Source organism: Dipteris shenzhenensis, unplaced genomic scaffold, assembly GCF_047967505.1.
Source record: "Dipteris shenzhenensis isolate YYH24624 ecotype China unplaced genomic scaffold, Dip_SZ_1.0 scaf0050, whole genome shotgun sequence".
In the NCBI taxonomy this organism is placed as follows: Eukaryota; Viridiplantae; Streptophyta; class Polypodiopsida; order Gleicheniales; family Dipteridaceae; genus Dipteris; species Dipteris shenzhenensis.
The window spans coordinates 5,121-10,240 of NW_028239357.1; positions in this window are offsets into that span (position 1 = coordinate 5,121).

Here is a 5,120-nt window from a genome sequence, read left to right on the forward strand (position 1 = left end):
CGGCCTTTATTTTGGCCAAATGTTGGTAATGACTTGCGTCGAGCATGTGGTCTCTTTGAAAATGAGTTTGAATCATTGCTCCCACGTCCATATTGTGGACCCAAGAAGAGAGAGTTTATGCCACAAATAGACATAGATGTCCATTGTTTTGTTGCAGTTCGACCATCGGATGATGAACATGAGAACGTGAAGTTTTGGGTTGCGAAAGTAGTTGACGTGAGCATGGATGACCAGGGGAGAGCTACAACATTTACAGCGGTATGGTATGAGCCAAGGGGCAGGAAGGAGAACCAAGATAACAGTACATTGTATAGTAGTTGTTTGAAAAAGGAATGGGTCCCAAACCATGAAGCAATTTCAAGACTTTCCATAGAGACAGTCATAGTATCCTGGAAATCAAGGTCAAAGAAAACAAAGAAGCACATGGGGTATGATGTAGAAGACAAAATAAAATTACCGCAACCAATTATTACGCACATTATAGAGTTCACAAAGATGCTCGCCCGGGAGGAAGTAGAAGGAGATAGCGCAAATGAAGAATGCCCATGATAACACCATTCAAATATCGAGAAAGAGTGAAGGTGGTGGTGGTTGTCAGATGAGAGTGAATGAAGATGGCACCCAAGCGACAAGTGACGACAGAAAGGACATTCTGAACAAGCAAATGTTTGGATCGCTCATTTCTGTGATCATGATAGAAAAGGACATTCAAACAAGAAAATGTTTGGATCGCCCATTTGTACTAAACTCATTGTAAAGGAAAAATTAAATTATTGAAAAGGCCACAGGAGATCCTTTGTACAAAGACTCACATCCAGAGCAATATTTGTTGTAAAACTTATGACATGATAATGTAAAATTGCAAGCATAGCTATTGCTATTTTTTGGAGTACAAAAGAGGCTTCCATCATGTCTCATGTGTATATAAACCTTTTAATTTCTTGAATATTCAAGAGTGTTATAGTTTTTTGCATTGAAAGTAAAAAGAGACTTACAGGTCTCTTATGTATACATTTGTGAATCCTCAATAGCATGGTTTTTCATGGATTTAAACTAATAACTCGGATTTTTTATTTTAAGAATATGATTCTTATAAACAAGAAATACAAATTTAGGATTTAATAGTAGTTTTTGCATTATTTGTACAACATTGTAGAGAGAGATTTTGAAATGTCTTATGTGAAAATGATAGTGCCAGAAAGTAAACTTTTGATTCTCGAATGACAGTTTTATAAAGTAAACTTTTCATTTGGGAAGGATTTTAAGGAATAGTCCAAAAGCAGACATATGAGTCCAAAATTAATGAAATAAGTGTTTCGGGGCTAAATTAGCAAAAATGCCAAGATGAAATGGTGGTGCCTCCAAAGATAGTGGACTGTCGAAGAAAATGAGTTAACCCGTGTAGAGTATCGAATTCAGGACCTCCAGCCTCATACGCGCAGAGCCTAACGTTGGGCTAGCCAAGTGCTCTAGTCTCGGTTAGTGTAACCAAGACTAGACACTTAGTTATATAGTATCTCTCCTGGTCATGGGCGCTCCCAAAAGACTCTCTGCACAGCCACATGGGTACTCGAACCCACGACCTCCTCCTTCGAATGTGAAGCACCAACCGCTGGGCGCGCTGGCTCTTGATTAGTGTAACCAAGCGGAACTCCTTCTGCAAGGTATGGGCTCTGAAGATGCTCTTTGTCTCCTAAAGCTTGTTGGAGTGCCTTGCAGCAAAAAGATTTCCTACCTGCTTCCTCAAGAACCTCAAGACATGCAGAGAAACATGCCCGTGAGATCAGATTCCAAAAGCCCCAACTATGGCTAGTTGGGAGTAACTAAATTTTGTCGGGGCTAAATTAGCAATAATGCCAAAATGAAATGGCAGTGCCTTCAAAGATAGCAAACTATCGAAGAAAATGAGTTAACGCGTGCAGAGTATCAAATTCAGGACCTCCAGCCTCATACACATAGAGCCTAACGTTGGGCTAGCCAAGTCCTCTAGTCTCAGTTAGTGTAACCAAGACTAGACACTTAGTTATATAGTATCTCTCTTGGTCGCGGGCACTCCCAAAAGACTCTCTGCATAGTCGTATGGGTACTCAAACCCACGAACTCCTCCTTCGAACGTGAAGCGCCAACCACTGGGCTAGCTCTTGATTAGTGTAACCAAGCGGAACTCCTTCTCCAAGCTATGGGCTCTGAAGAAGCTCTCCGTCACCTAAAGCTTGTCGGAGTGCCTTGCAGCAAAAAGATTTCCTACCTGCTTCGTCAAGAACCTCAAGACATGCGAAGAAACATGACCGTGAAATCAGATTCCAAAAGCCCCAACTGTGGCTAGTTGGGACTAACTAAATTTAGTCGGGGCTAAATTCGCAGAATTGCCAAAATGAAATGGCAATGCCTCCAAAGATAGCAGGCTGTCGAAGAAAATAAGTTAACCCATGCAGAGTATCGAATTCAGGACCTCCAGCCTCATACACGCAGAGCCTAACGTTGGGCTAGCCAAGTGCTCTAGTCTCGGTTAGTGTAACCAAGACTAGACACCTAATAATATAGTATCTTTCTTGGTCGCGGGCGCTCCCAAAAGACTCTCGCACAGCCGCACGGGTACTCGAACCCACGACCTCCTCCTTCGAACGTGAAGCGGCAACCACTGGGCTAGCTCTTGATTAGTGTAACCAAATGGATCTCCTTCTGCAAGCTATGGGCTCTGAAGAAGCTCTTCGTCACCTAAAGCTTGTCAAAGTGCCTTGCAGCAAAAGGATTTCCTGCCTGCTTCCTCAAGAACCTCAAGACATGCGAAGAAACATGCGCGTGAAATCAGATTCCAAAAGCCCCAACTGTGGCTAGTTGGGACTAACTAAATTTAGTCGAGGCTAAATTAGCAGAACTGCCAAAATGAAATGGTCGTGCCTCCAAAGATAGCAAACTGTTGAAGAAAATGAGTTAACCCGTGCAGAGTATTGAATTCAAGACCTCTAGCCTCATACGCGCAGAGCCTAACGTTGGGCTAGCCAAGTGCTCTAGTCTCGGTTAGTGTAACCAAGACTAGACACTTAGTTATATAGTATCTCTCTTGGTCGCGGGCGCTCCCAAAAGACTCTCTCCATAGCTGCATGGGTAATCGAACCCACGACCTCCTCCTTCAAACGTGAAGCACCAACCACTGCGCTAGCTCTTGATTAGTGTAACCAAACAGAACTCCTTCTCCAAGCTATGGGCTCTGAAGAAGCTGTCTGTCACCTAAAGCTTGTAGGAGTGCCTTGCAGCAAAAGGATTTCCTGCCTGCTTCCTCAAGAACCTCAAGACATGCGGAGAAACATGCCCATGAAATCAGATTCCAAAAGCCCCAACTATGGCTAGTTGGGACTAACTAAATTTAGTCGGGGCTAAATTAGCAGAACTGCCAAAATGAAATGGTGGTGCCTCCAAAGATAGCGGACTATCGAAGAAAATGAGTTAACTCGTGCAGAGTATCAAATTCAGGACCTCCAGCCTCATACGCGTAGAGCCTAACGTTGGGCTAGCCAAGTGCTCTAGTCTCGGTTAGTGTAACCAAGACTAGACGCTTAGTTATATACACTACAAGGCATAGGCCATTTTCCGACGGAAATACCGATGCTTTTTACATTAAAATTTTTTTTTCACAGGCGCAAACATCGCTATAAAAGTTGCTAAAAGCGTCGGAAAAGGAGCGTTGCTATAAAGCGTCGCTATATAGCGACACTGGCAAACGTCGCTATATAGCGACGATGCAAACGTCGCTATATAGCGACACTGTTAATCGTCGCTATATAGTGACACTGGTAAACATCGCTATATAGCGACGATTAACAAAAGTAAAAAAAAAGGGTTAGTGGGGCTAAACAGGGCTTCCTTTTGGCCCTGTTTAGCCCCACTAATCCTTTTTTTTTTTTTGTAATTACAAAAGAAAGTTTTTTATAACAAAATTTCCCTTGCTTGCAGGGTGATACAAAATTGTTCTTGTGAAATAATGAGTAACTGTAAATGCATATACATGTCGGACATATACAACAGTGTTTGTAATAAAATTACCCTGTCGAAAGGGCGATATAAAATTGCTCAAACGAGCGGATATACAAAATGCTACTACCACTACTTATACGAATCCGAATCATCTTCGTCTTGTTGGCCTGTTCCTTGGTCCTCGACACCTGCGTCTTCTCCCTCGTCCTCGCCACCTGCGTCTGATCCTTGCCCCTGTTGATCACTCGCCTCCGATGATGGGACGCTTGAGCTTTGACCCTAAGAGTGAACCATATAAATCGAAAATTAGATTGGAACTTAAATTAAAAAGTGAGATTACAAGTAGGAGTAAACTTATACCGTGCGAGCAGCCACCTTAGCCCAATCGACTGTCGCTCCCATTGCCTCTTGCTCAATGAACCACGGCTTTGTTCCTTGTTGAGATATCGAGCTCCACTCGCGATGTGCCAGGGTGACCATTGTGTATTTATGTCACCGACTTGTTAGCTGGAGATGCGGTTGGTACACCGCCCACGAATAATAGCTGGATGACAGCTATCCTTATCTACACTAGTTCATGGCTCAGTTAGTATGCCACCTTAGTTAGTTGAGTTTGGTTTGAGACCCACATATAGGGTTCTTCTATTTCTTTGTACTTGTGTTCTTTTGGCTTTCACAACTAAGAAGAGGAAAACTGTTTTCAGCCTCCACCTTTGTGTGTATTCCCCCATTGTGCATGTGAGAAAGCCGCAAGTGAGACTCCTTCCCTCTCTCCCACAATCTTCACATGGTATCAGAGCCTTGTTCGTGGTAAGGAGCTCAAGAAAGCAAGCCAAGTTCGTGGTGTCCTGGTAAGAGGACCAGTGTTGCTTTCCTATTTCGAGTTTGGGAGCAAATCTCTGCAGGTAGCACAGCTAGAAGTGCAAGAGTGCACTGTCTCAGATTGAGACGCCCTTCGCGGTGTGGCGAGAGCGCAGTATATGCTGCAGGAGAGGGCGTTTGAGGCCGTTTCGGGGCCCGTTTTGGAGGCGGAAGTTCTCCGCAGGCACTCAAAAAAAGGCCCTGTTTTGGCTGTGCGACCACTGTTCTGCGGGTCGGTGAAAAGTTGCTGCAGAAATTGCATCGTATGCCTGTGTGCAGAGATA